The sequence below is a fragment of the Podarcis vaucheri genome (assembly GCF_965113315.1).
Source record: "Podarcis vaucheri genome assembly, chromosome: 12".
Classification (NCBI taxonomy): domain Eukaryota; kingdom Metazoa; phylum Chordata; class Lepidosauria; order Squamata; family Lacertidae; genus Podarcis; species Podarcis vaucheri.
In genome coordinates this window covers 48,343,048-48,357,287 of record NC_138750.1, presented here as the reverse complement: position 1 = coordinate 48,357,287, position 14,240 = coordinate 48,343,048, and the positions used below count along the sequence as shown (strand labels likewise).

General features: G+C 44.2%; 1 protein-coding gene and 1 long non-coding RNA gene across 2 annotated transcripts in view; both read right to left on the bottom strand.

The window, feature by feature from the left end:
* The window catches only part of LOC309515026 (tigger transposable element-derived protein 1-like), a 409,488-nt gene that overhangs the window by 107,504 nt on the left and 287,744 nt on the right, over window positions 1-14,240 (bottom strand). The gene's annotated exons all lie outside the window — the stretch shown is intronic.
* LOC309515092 lies at window positions 314-6,057 on the bottom strand. Its single transcript, XR_014212254.1, has 3 exons — window positions 5,659-6,057; window positions 2,072-2,294; window positions 314-1,831 (listed from the first exon to the last, which is right to left on the bottom strand). It is a non-coding gene; the product is annotated as an uncharacterized lncRNA (long non-coding RNA).

Genomic DNA, 14,240 nt, shown 5'->3' with positions numbered 1-14,240 from the left:
GCCAATCAGAGCATATGCTACTTCACTAGGGCACTCTGCACTCTGCTAATCAAGACTTCCACCCTCCTTTGGGTTATGCTTGCAGCCTGATACATAATGGCACACATTTGTGACTAAATCTATGCAGTTACATAATTCTTATACTCTGCTGCCTGCTTCACAAAGGAATTAAAGTTATGCTAATATGCACGGGGTTACTCCGAGTTCCAGGTCTTGCATGCACAGAACTAAACAGTAATTCTGCTGTGGGTGGGGCCACCATGTAAATGGTTATGAATCATGACAAACTACTGCCCTGAGCAGTCCCAGCTCAAAGAGGACAAACGACTGGTAGTTTAATTCTTTATTGACAAAGCACAGTCTTGCGGTAGCTCCTAAGGTGCACAGAACACACAAACACTTCTGGCGACTAAATAGCTGCTGGCATCCCCTCCCCAAACTTGTACTCTGAGCTGGACTATTGGAGCAACAGCACAACCACTCCTTCACCCAAGCTTATGTACCTTTGTCTGATGGGGGCGCATGCAAGCGACCTGCAACAACTTCTATGCAAAAGTTGCCACTGTCAGGGATTGGCCAGACAAAGAGGAGCGGTGGGAGGCACCAGCCAGGGACCCCTCATGGGAAACCCCAGAGGAGGGTGGCTCTGAGCCAGAGGATTGGTGGTGGGACATGGAGAAGGGAGAAGAGGGAGGAGCTGGATGCTGAAGTGGCAACAGGGTTTAGTGAGCAGGAAGAGCCTGTGACAGGGAGCAGTTCAGACCCCGAGGCTGAAGCAGAGGAGGTGGCTCGAGAGGCTGCTTCAGAATCCAAGGATTCTCCCCCTCCTGCTGCGACAAGCTCCCCTCCTTGCTGATCTCTAAGAACGTGCAGAATATTGAGAGCAGAACAGAGTCCAGAGGTGCACAGATGTCATTTGAGACTGCTTGGGAAACATACGGGAGAGGTGAAGCCTTAGAAAGGGTGGAAGACAGGGACCTTCAGTCCTGGCAACTGCTCCACAGGGCCAAGACCTACTGGGAAGTGTTGCTGAGTTGTTTGCCGTTTCCTTGAATGAAGAGTTAACTTTACTGACAATGGAGCCCTGCGTCTTTCGTGCTGACCTGAGTCTGGCTCTAGCCCTGACAGCTGCAGTGCCAGTCTCTTCAGGCCCCTCCTGGTCCAGAGGGGACAGAGGGAGTTCTACTGCCCACCCCATGGCATTATATTTTCCTCCATTGTGTGTCCTGTTCTTCCTCCTACCTTGGCTCCTTCCCCACATCCTGCACCCATCCCTGATCCTGTCTTGCTCGGACTATTCCCCTGCCTCCAGCCCCCTAGCTCCTGCCCCGTGGGAGGTACAAACCTCATAAATTGCTGTCCCATTCCCTGGGTCAGCCTCTGGCCTTGCAGCCTTTGCCACCTGTTCCTTGGCACCCTGCCAGTCCCTGACAACTACCAAGATCTAATTTTATATCTATTCAGCGTTGAAGACATTTAATTTACGAGTCCCCAGGAAAACTGCCTGGGTGTTCTGATGTTCCTTGACTCTTTCAACAGCTGTACGTATAGTTCATAATTGCTAGAAAACAGTATGGTCCCTGATTCATAGGTAGGAAAAGAACTCCACATTTTTACATAATCTTGTATTATGTGGCAAGAGAAATGTTCTAGAGAAGGAACTCTGTCTGCTTTCTTGAATTCAATGCCTTAGTCCAATTTTACTTGGTTTTCCTCAATACCTCAAAGCACCTATGGACATACATTTAAAGTGTACAAACATGGTACTCACAAGAAGGTGTTTGGGGAGATGTGTTTTGCACTGTGTATAGTTCCAGTTTTACTATGAAACCTAATTGTTGTGGTCGTTTAGTCGTGTCCGACTCTTCATGACCCCATGGACCAGAGCACACCAGGCACTCCTGTCTTCCACTGCCTCCTGCAGTTTGGTCAAACTCATGTTCGTAGCTTCGAGAACACTGTCCAACCATCTCGTCCTCTGTTGTCCCCTTCTCCTTGTGCCCTCAATCTTTCCCAACATTAGGGTCTTTTCCAGGGAGTCTTCTCTTGTCATGAGGTGACCAAATAAAACCTAATACTGCAGTGAAAAATCTGGGGTGAGATGGGAATTTTGCAGCAGAATACATGCATCCAGCCAGGAACCTCTGCAAAATGTCATGTCCTAAGGCCAGAATGTGAATATTCGGGCCTATAGCAGGACTTTGCTGGATGTTTGAAACTTTCAGACGTCCTTTAAGGCAAGGCTGGTGAGCCTGTGGTTCTCAAGTGTCAGGAGCCAGAGTGCAGGAGTGGGTCTGTAATAAAATACCCAGTGTCAGTGAAGTTAACTTTTTAGTCAAAGAAACCAAAACAGTGCAGGCCTAGTGTTCACAGCAACCCTTCTCTGTAGGTCTTGCCTCAATGAGGCATTGTGAGGACCAAAGGTCCTTGCTTTCCCACCACTCTCTATGACTTCTATGGTTTATTTTAAAGTTATTGTGACTTTTTATATGGGATCTGATTGTTACTATTAATGTTTGATGTTTTATTATTATTATTATTTTTGTGTGTGTTGGAAGTTGCCCAGAGTGGCTGGGGCAACCCAGCCAGATGGGCGGGGTATAAATAGAACATTATTATTATTATTATTATTATTATTATTATTATTATTATTATTATTATTATTATTCCCCAGTTCCTCCCCCAGTAGCCTAAGGCTCCATAGTCTTGTCTCTTTTTCCTCTGCCCTCTACATTTTCCTCTGTACAGTGGTACCTTGGGATGCGAGCGGGATCCGTTCCGGAGCCCTGTTTGCATCCTGAATAGAGCATGGCGGTGTGTCTGCGTGTGCGCGGGTCGTGTTTTGCAGCTTCCGTGCATGCATGTGATGTCATTTTGAGCATCTGCGCATTCACGAGAGGTGAAACCCAGAAGTGACATGCTCCGTTACTTCTGGGTTGCCATAGAGTGCAACCCAAAAATGCTCACCCTGAAGCACATTCAACCCGAGGTATGACTGCATTCTGGGAGACCTGGAGGGGAGCTGGTTGCAGCAGGAGGGGGAAATTCCCTGGATTCTTCAGCAGCGTATCATCTCTGTTTTCCTGGCTCCCCTCCTCCTCTGCCTCTGAGACTGGACTGCTCTCTGCTCTCTGCTCTCTGCCCCAGCCTCCTGCTCACTAAATACTGTTGCCTCTTTAGCTTCCAAAACCACCTCCTCCCAGTCTGCTCCATCTGACCACTCATCACCATCCCACCACCAGTCCCCTTGCTCTGAGCCTTCTTTCCCTGGGGGTTCCTCAGCTGCTGCCTCCCACCATTCCTCTGCATCCAGCCAGTCCATGATATCAAGATGCCATTGAACTACAACCCCCGTCATCCCAGACTGTGTCCAAAAACATCTGGAGAGTTATAGGCTTTACAATGCAATGGACTAACATAGGTTGTTGTGGTGCATTTGATAGGACTTTGAATTGGGACGAAACGTGTCTTTGATCGTTGCTCAGGGTCAACAGGGTTATTATCCCTTGCTTCTGTGGAAGTTAAGCACTGGAGGTATTAAGCACTGTGCATTATCTTAAAATAATTTGTCTGAATCAATCCACTGAAAGGAGGACAAAGGCTTGAACACACATGTCCCGAAACACCCTCTCCAGAGTTCATTCTGGCAATCCTGCAAGGCAGAGAGAGTCTGGAAGGTGAAGAGAACTGATTTGACATGTGGGCAGATAAACGGTGATATGCTCTACTTGTCTGAGACAAGAGGGGAAAGTCCGTGAATTGAGATGATGATGGTGACCAGGTTCACCCTGCAAAGAATGCCGGTGACGTACTGCTGAGTCGTTCCTGTCAATGACGCCGATGAGACAATGGAATGATTGGCTGGGAGCAGTTGTGAAATCGTCAATACTGGGAAGCAGTCCAGGCAAGACAGGACAGGGAAGTCAAGGAGAGTCTCAGGAAACTGGCGGCGATTAATGCACCATCAGCCCTGTTGTAAAACTGTTAATGCGACTGTCCATGCAATCCCTCCTGTCACTCAGCTCATCTTTCCGTTTTGCATTTGATGGACTTGGCAACCAGCTGTGGTGTTGATCCATGTGATTTAAGAACACGAGAAGAGCCCTGCTGGATCAAACAAAAGGGTTGTCTGGTACAGCAACACATGAAACGGCTGTATATCGAGTTAGCCCATTGGTTCTGCTGGCTCAGTATTGCCCATGATGATTGGCAGTGGCTATTTTGGGTGGGAAATGCCGGAATTGAAGCTGAGACCTTCTGCATGCAAAGGAGATACTCTACCACTGTGGTCCTCCCTACAGCAGCCAGTCACATGCCTCAGGAAAACCAACAAACAGGAAGGCGAGAGCCCACGCCCGCTGTTGCTCTCTCATACTGCCTCTGGTCCTCAATCCCACTACCTTTCCTCAGAGGTCCTTAGCAGGAACTGTTGCCTGGCAACTGCCAATTGCTGGTAAGGAAAGATTGGCCTCCATCATGGGCAGAGAGCCAGTTGCCCCTTGCCTTAGAGATCACCGATGGGCTTTCCTGCCTATCAAGGGCTAGCACTAAGGAAGATCAAGGATGGGGGTGCACAATGCTACCTGAATATCTATCTCTACCACTGTAAAGATACCATGTTCTTCCTGTTCCTGATGCTGTGACTAAGATTTTCCTTGCGAGAATATTTTCTAAGCCACTTACATTTCTCTCAGGAGAAATATAAGCATGCTAAAATAATGGAATAATAAAAGTGTGCAGCTTGAGTCATCATGCCCACAGTGAAGGTTTTCTAATTCATGCTAATAGAACAAGCAGCTCTACTGGGGAGGTTTGTTAGGGCTGCCATATGTCCGGATTTTCCTGGACATTACCGGGATTTCAAAGGCGGAATTGACTTTTGGGGGGGGGAGCTCAGCAACTTTTGGGGTGTCCTGGTTTTTTACTTTTTGAAATAAGGTTTGTGGAAATGCTCTGTGTATATCCACCAGGAACCTATATTTATTTTAGTTTTAAAAGCAGTTTGAGGGCTTAAATTTTTTTGGGGGGGGGGCGGGCCCCAGTGTAGTGTGTGTGTGTGTGTGTGTGTGTATGTAGTTATACACAAAGAAAATATAAAACAACAATGAAAAGAAAAGCAGGGGTATATAAATAATACAGGTAGTGAGGTTGTGAAAGAGATATTTGCCCTGAGAGTCCGCATATTAGAGGGCCAGCTGTATTGTAGTTTAGAGGTTCAAAGCACTGCTTAGCCATAAAGCTTTACTGGGCAACTTTGTGGGCCAGTTTCTGTCTTTTGGTCTAGCCTTCCTTACAGTGTTGTTGTGAGGATAAAATTGGATGGAAGAGTAAAAACCATGTATGCTACTCTGATCTCCTTGGAAGATATATGTGTAAGGTTCAAGAGAGCAGTCTTATGCATGTCCGCTCAGAAGTACACAGGAACATAAGAAACTGCCTCCTGTCGGTACTGAAACCCCATTGACATCAATGGGACTTATTACCAGGATAGGATAGCATTGTAGCCTCAATGCATTCATCTTTGAAGACTGGGGATTTGAGGGAATTGTCTAACCTCTAGAGCAATTGATCGATGGATTGCAGACCAACACTCCTTTCTTCTAGAGAGTTTTTTTTTTCTGCCGCCACTCTTTTCAGTCAGGATGGCGTGATTCTTACCTGCTACTGTCAAAAACCTTCTGTGAGCAAAGGCGAAGCTGTCCGTTTCCTTGCCCAAAGCTGTCACCTGCCTTCATCAGATGTAGGTCTTCCCCGAATCCTTTCTTTCTTTGAAGAAAGTCTGTCAAAGGCTTGATTGGCAGGTGGAGATCCACAGCCGGCATTTATCGAGCTGGGCGCACCTACGCACACACAATGCTTCAGGAGAAATTACTGTTTTCAAGAGCTGCACAATTAGTTTGATACTTTGTATTGGTGAAGTTGAGTCTTTCCCTCTCTCCCTCTGTGCGTGCATAAAACCATCATTTGACCTTAATTTTGAGACGCATGATAGAGAAATAAATATGATTCGTTGAACGATGAATAGTGTGCCGTGTTACTTGTGCTTAAGGAGCCGGGGGTGGGGTGGGGAAATATATCTTACCAGCTGATGTTTTTCTGTTTCCATCTGATGGAATTTACAGTAGCTCAGTCACACGTCTGTCCTTAAAGATTGCTGAATGCTTTGGAAGAGAGCACATGCACACTGAACCACGCTGTTCTGAGATGATTCCATTTATATGGATTTGCTGGTTTACTTCTTTTTGTGTGTGTGACTACATTATTTTTATAGCCAGGAACATTTTTCAGGCAAACAAGATCTTTGTTTTTAAGGATGTCCCTACCCCTCTTGCACATTTTGTGCCTGAGAACACAATCCGTCAACGTTACCAGTGAAATTATCTGATCCAAAACATTTCACATAGGAAAGGGAGGCCGGTTGCCAAGTCAGCAGACACGGCTCCCACGCAGGAGTAATTTTACACCTGTGAGGTGTGTCAGTTCATCGATGCAAATGGGTAAATGCTTCCATTGTCCAGACTGGGACAGAATGTTTTTCTGAAGATTATTAATTGCTTATAACTTGGGGAACGGGAAGTGATCGTCAGCCCTGATCTCATTAACTGAAACAACAAATCTGTAAGGAGGCAGGGATTACTATTCACCAACGGAGGGCCCATTATTGTATCTCTGTGTTTGCAGGAAGTGTGTGTGTGTGCATGTGGCTTCCTTGATGGTGGAGCCTTCATCACCACAATGTACTGTTGTTAACTGCCTGCGCCCTTTGCCCTAAGATTCCAGGGCCGGTTACAACATTAAAACACTAAAAACAGTTTAAAGCAGCTTAAAATCGCAAACTGCCCAAAATATATAGATTAAAAAAATGAATGTTAGAAATGTAAGGAAAAGGAAGGTACAGTACTTTTTACCATATGTGGTGGACATGTAAAGAGGTAAAAGCTTTCTGGGAAATGATATGTAATGAGTTAAAGAAAATGTTTTAAAACACCTTTGTTAAAAAATCCCAGAAGCCTTTTTATTTGGTATAGTGGGCAGAGAGATACTGAGACAAGATAAAAAATTGTTCTTACAGTCATACCTCTGGTTGTGAACGTGATCTGTGCAGGAGGCACGTTTGCAACCCGCAGCCTGAAGCGTTGTGTCTGCACACATGCGTGATATGATTTGATGCTTCTGCACATGCGCGTGATGTCATTTTGCGCTTCTGTGCATGTACGAGTGCCGAAACCTGGAAATAACCTGTTCCGGTACTTCTGGGTTCGGCGTAGTACACAACCCAAAAACGTGCAACCCGCAGCGTTCGTAACCTGAGTGTAACTGACTGTATAGGCAACAACTGCGGCAATAATTTTGTTGGCTCAAAGATGGAAACAATAGGAGTTACCAACAAAAGAAGAGTGGAAGATGAAAATGATGGACTTTGCAGAACTGGCGAAACAGACTGGAAGAATCCAGAACAAGCGAGACCATGCATTCCAAAAGGACTGGAACAAATTATTATTATTATTATATTTGAAATACAACTGTAAGCAATTAACATCATTAGCAGGGTTATCTGAAGATATGTAAGATGAAATTGCTACCTATTCAAGTTGAGTAATATAATATTTTAGGTAATGATATAACAAGGATAGGAAACGAAGCGTAATGTAAAGATGTAGAGTTTAATTTTGTAAACCATCAGAGGGAAGGGAGGCTCAGTCGTCTGGCTCAGTTGAGCCAAAGAGATAAAATAAGAGGGAACGATGTTACGTAATGTGATTATATGTAAAACCAATAAAAATAATTTATAAAAACCTGCCACTAAAAACAGTTTAAAGCAATATAAAATCACAAAAGGTGGGTCCTAAATATATGCACCTCAAGTATTAAAAGCCAGGGCAAAGAGGTGCCTCTTCAACATTTGCCGGAAGCTAGGTAATGAAAGTACCAGACACAGCTCTGTGAGAAGGCAGTTCCACAGCTTAGGGGCCACCACTGAGAAGGCCCTTCTCCAGGCCACCATCCCTTGAGTCTTTGAAGACGGATCAACTACCAAGCAGGCCCCGTCTGCCGATCTCAGCACCCAAGAGATGCAGCAGTTTTGTTTTTCCTCTTGGAGTAAATTCATTTATGATAGAAATTGAAAGGGTGAACTTGACTTGAGAATGCCACAGAAGTGGGGACACACTCACTTTGGGGTGCCTGAGGCAAGGGGGGTCCGGCTAAGGTTTATCTTCCCTGCAATAGCACCTCAATTTGCAGCCTGTTCTCTTTGTTCTGCGGAACTTAACGAGAGCCGCTGAGAACAAATAACCCTTAGGAATAAGAATCTACCATGCACCTTGGTCGGGTGATTGAGGCATATGCAACAATTTGGTTAGGACTCACAGGAATATTATGGGAATTTTTAATGGCGGGAAACCCTCTAATACAGCAGGACAGATCCTTAGTGAAATGTCTCCAAACATGGATGTTGTTTTCAAGCAAGGACCTACAAAAAGAGTGACATGTTTGTTTATCGTTTTATTAGAAACTGTTGTTTTTATTAAAAACATTTAAAATAAAAATAAAAATGCTGTGTGTAAGCTGGGCCTCAATCCCTCTCCATCTCACTCTTTTCCATCTGAGGTCAGATTCTAACACTGTAGACCACAAATATGCTGCCTCCTTAAATAACACTATGAGGGTGGGTTTAAAAATGTAAGTTTTTAAAAATAACTATTAGCATGGTCTGAAGGCATCAGCCTGAGGCAGATCAGGGCCTGGTTCAGCCTTCTCAAACCTGGCATCTCCCCTGTTTATTTTATTTACATTGCTTATAACCTGCCATTGCTAACATGAGCCCAGAACAAAGAGCAGCGGACAATAAAAGAATATTTCATTTAAATACAACTCAGTAGAAAAACAGACATTACACTAACAATATAACTACTACAGTGGTACCTTGGGTTAAGAACTTAATTTGTTCCGGAGGTCCATTCTTAACCTGAAACTGTTCTTAACCTGAGGTACCACTTTAGCTAATGGGGCCTCCCGCTGCTACCGCCACACAGTTTCTGTTCTCATCCTGAAGCAAAGTTCTTAACCCGAGGTACTATTTCTGGGTTAGTGGAGTCTGTAACCTGAAGCATCTGTAACCCGAGGTACCACTGTATCAGCATAGCAAGGAGACCACTTTAGCAAAATGCTGTAGTGAACAGTCACATTTTTACCTGCAGTTGAAACTTCATTAGCATTGGCTCTGATCACATCCAGAGTCAAGGTGCCACTATTGAGAATGCCCTCTTATGTTGCCCGAGACTGCATCTTGGAGACCTTTGGCACAGTGAGAAGAGCAACATGCCCTGATGTCCACAAAGTACAGGCAGGTGCATAAAGAAGCAGGTCTTGGATCCCAAGTAGGGATGGATGCAGGGCTGTCTTAAGCATATGTGGCACCGGGGTGCAAAGATCCACCCGGTGCACCTCCCCCCAGTTTGCCCAGTCCCAGGAACGCAGGAGGGCGGAGCCGGCCGGCCACCTCAGTGTCTCGCTAGCTTGGTCATCACCCAACTCACAGCGCAGAAGAGCCTGCTACGGCGCTCTGACTGATGAGTGGGCTCTTCTCTGGACTCAACTCTTGGGCCCCGGACTCAACTCTTGGCCTGGCGCCCCTAAGAGCCTGGCACCTGGGTGCCCTGCACCCCTAGTGCCTATGGGTAAGATGGCCCTGGATGGATGGAAGGATCTGTCAATGTTGGTTCTCTCCATTTCTCTTTTTTTCCAGTCTTATTTTTTTTGTTTTGCACATTTCTGCAGTAAGCTGCGATTTTTCTTTTTAAAAACACTCATGGAAATTATCCATCATTTTAGTGCAGTTCTCCTAACCGACACACTTTTGTATGCAGCTTTGACAAATGTACATATTTCTGCGAGCCATTTTCCCCAATAGAATGCATTGCTAATGCTATTTTCACTAACATGTTCATTTTTTATGGACACATTTACCTAATATATGCACTTTTGTAATTATTGCTTGGTTGGACAACAGAACAGCAAAATTCAGATAGCAGCAAATTTCAGACTGCAGGTAAATGCAAATTTAAATGGCTAGGTTTCAGTTTGTGAAAGTCCAGATTGGATAAATTCAGCTTTGAGCATGAACTGAATTGAATTTCTCCCTGAACCCCAAGCTTTCTATGGCTTTATAGGTCAAAACAAGGACTTTAAACCTGGTTCAGCAAATGGGCATCCAGTGCAGAACTTTCAGTACTGGTGTTATTGCATTTTATTTATTTGCTTGTTCATTCATTTATATGGTTTTTAAAATTAGATTTTGAATATTTATATTCAGAAAGAAACAAGAAAAATAAAAGAAAAACAGAAAGATCATTGTATGTCTGTGTGTATATGGGGAGGGGAAAGGCAGAATCAGCTGTTAGCACAAACTTGCCCAGTGCTTGTCATTTATGCAAAGAAATCTGTGCAGGAGGTCCATATACCTATGATAGCCCATCCTTTTTTCGCTTATGGGAGGCCATTTTCTGCTAAGCAGCCAGCAGCCACCGGTGTTTGATGTTGATGGCAAGCTGCCTCCACAAGCAATCTCATTGCAGCATTCTGCACTAACGGGGGCTTCTGAGTCAGACCCAAAGGCAGCTCCATGTAGAATGAATTGTAATAATCCAGGCATGAGATTCCAGCACAATGAACCATGGGAGCCAGGCTATCCCTGTCCATAGATAGTCATAATGGTCACCCAGCTGGAGTTGGGGGAAGACTCTCTTAGTCTTCGATGCCGCTTGGACCTTCATCTACAAAGAGGGTTCAGACCTGATCCTTAAGGGGAAGTACAACCACATGGGAATTCCTGAACGAGGCAACCAACCGCCCACAAAGCCTCCATCTTATTAGGATTCAACTTTAGCTTTTTGGCTCTCATCCAACCCTTTGCATTCTCTCCTGACTCGGATGCTACAGAGAAACAGAGTTGTTTCAAATCCAACACCAGAGCGACCTAGTCTTCCAGAGAGAATGGAGTAAATTTATTCAATACAATAGACAGTTATTGTAAACATGTAAAGACACTGGCAGGACTGAGATAAATCATGCAGCGTTTATTGAAAGAAATTTTCTACTTGCGCCTTAAGTCTAGATTAAGTAAGGAGAAATGTAGAATTGAGATGGTATAAATGTGTGGAATTAAGATGTGTATTTATAAAAACCAGACAACAGAACAGAGGGAAGTTGAGTGGCTTGGTGGAGTTAAAAATGTATCAATGTATAATAATATGATGATAAAAATGGAAAATCAATTAAAATATATATATTAAAAAAGAGAAACAGTTGTTCATCACCAGTGTACTGTTGACAGTTCACTCCAAGTCTAACGACCACCATTTTGGACTACAACTCAGCTCAGGGGATAGCAGTGTAAAGTTAGGATAGCTGTACTAAAAGGAAGGCTGCCTATGATCTCAAGGCTGCCATTTCACTCAACCTATGAAATGAGGAATGTAAGTGCAATCATTCAATCAAAGCTTTGGGACACACAAAATTCATGTTTCCAGGATTGGTTGATTTATTGATTTTTAAAAAGAAACCCTTGCTTTGATTATTTATATTTTAAAATATGAAGTGTTTCACCAGGGATGGGGCATTTGTGGCTGTCAAGATGCTGCTGGGCTGAAATTCCCATCACCTCTGAAAGTTGGCCATGCTTTCTGGGACTGATGGGAGCTATAGTTCAGGTGGGGGTTGAGCAAAGGATCCCCACACCTGTTTTAGGTCATAATAACCTTGAAAGCATTGCAATATATTAAAACAAAGTTGCAAAACTGCCTCCTCTCCCCCATACTTCTAAAATGCTACTAAGTACAATTTCTCTCTTGCTGAGATCGTTTCGGAGAAACATAAAAAGGGGAATTGTCAACTCCATAAGACAATAATCAGCATTTGAGCATTTTTCTAGGCCCTGTGGAGCAATGTGAGAGAAGATCTTTATACAGTTGCCTCAGTCAGCAGTTGCTTCTGTTCTAAGATAAGAAGGAACTAGTCAACACAACTGCATTCGTATCACATGAGAATGAGATGGTTTGTTTTAGCAGTAAGAACCTAAGCTATTTTAATAAAGTTATAAATATTCCACATGCTCTATTTGGGTTCTCTGTACAAGTGCAGAATCTGAAATATGGAAAAATACCAGCCTTCTGGGTTGTTGTTTTTTAATGTGCCTGTTTTTGAGACTTCATGATTGCCGTTGGAGATCTGTTCCTTTTCTGACCTACCACCCTACCCTAAATCAGATGATTGTGATAATGCATAATAGAGGCCATCCATTATGAGCATATATTTCAAGTCTCTCATCACATAATTTGGAATTTAAGGGTGCACTTAGCCCTGAACATCTATCTGGTGGTGGTGGTGTCAGGAGGAAACCCCGTTACGAGACAAAACCTGAAGCATCATACAAAGCACTCATGTGCTATACTACCATGGGGTGGGTCTTTTTTACCACAGTGAAGGTGCATAGCTGTGAGTGGATAGTACCTCACACTGTGGGCACACACAACGACATCACTGACTTGTGCTACATGTTGGAACTGGGGATGAAAAGCCAACTGGCTCGGCCCTAGCCGGAGCGTCTCCCTTCTTAGTGACTGTATAATGACAGTGGAAAGCATCAAATCAACAGTAAAATTACATTCACAACTAAGTGCAAATGCATCACAAATCAGATGAATAATTCTACATTTCTGGATCACTCATGTGCTAGAGGAACAGATGAGCTTTAAGCAGACACCTGAATGCTAGTGCTAGAGGCCTGATGTTTATGGGGAGCACATTCTAAAGGGCAGTTGCCACCATACTAAAAGTCCTGATCACAATGGACACTATGCAACATTTGGGACCATACAGTAGTACTATGACTGTATTTCCTGATGATCAAAGTGACTGAGCAGGGGTGTACAAGGGGAGGTATTCCCAGAGATAATCTGGTCCAAAGTTGTTTATCTGACAGTAAGAGCTGTTTGACAGTGGAATTTGCTGCCAAGGAGTGTGGTGGAGTCTCCTTCTTTGGAGGTCTTTAAGCAGAGGCTTGACAATCATATGTCAGGAGTGCTCTGATGGTGTTTCCTGCTTGGCAGGGGGTTGGACTCGATGGCCCTTGTGGTCTCTTCCAACTCTATGATTCTATGATTCTATATGCCAACGGCAAGACCCTTAAACTTGTCCCGATAACATATTGGCAGCCTGTGCAGCCCTTTTGGCATAGGTGTGGTGAGCTAGTTGAGGGTTATATCATTCCTGCCATGTTTCCTGATATCCTTGGTGCACCACCCATCCTTCAAGCATTCCTTCAGAGCATCCCCCTGCCCCATACTAAGCTTTCAATGAACACTCTCTGCTGTATTCGATTTCCTCATTGACAAGGGGCTATTCATTCCATTAGACTAAGTAGGTCAGATATGACATAGGTTTGGTGTTTGATCGCCACAATGAGTACACCACACATCTCTTGTTTTCGCTGTGATCTCAGTGGGTATGTTATGATCTGTTATACATCAAGGGCTTTTAGTACCAAAAGCTGTAACATAATCACTCTATTAAGGTAGCAGTTTAGCTGCAATTTCAAGAAGATAGTAGCGCCACTCCTTCAGCTTCTTTCAAATCAACACTCGCTACAGAAGAATTGTGCAAATCTGTTATATTTTGGCGACACTAATGTATTCTATATCCTTCAAGATGGTGCATCTATGCACGGCAGGTGAATTCAAGTCCAGGTAGTCCATTCGTCCAAGATGATGAGAGAGCCGAGGGGAGGAACCCATCCGTCAGCCAGTCAGTTTTTCTAAAACACACATGCCATGGAATCTTAAAAAAAGAGAAGCGTACTTTGTCAACTACAGATACGGACAATGAAACTGCTAGAATCTGTGCTACACAACAGATCCATGCATCATAAAGCATTGCTGCAATGTGAGTAATTCATAGTGAGACTCAAAAGGTCTTCTCAGTTTTGCTCCAGTTGGTGCCACTGACCATAAGACCTATGTTCTACCTCCACCATTGGTGATAGTATGCTTCTGAATGCCAGTTTCTGGAAACTGCAGGAGGGGAGATGGCAGGCACTCCCACACTTGCAAAAATTTAGGCCACATCCACACCCTATATTTCAAGCACTGTTATTCCACTTTAAACTGTCATGGCTTCCCCTAGCAGCCATTCTCAGCCTGTGGGTCCCCAGATGTTGAACTACAGTGGTACCTCAGGTTAAG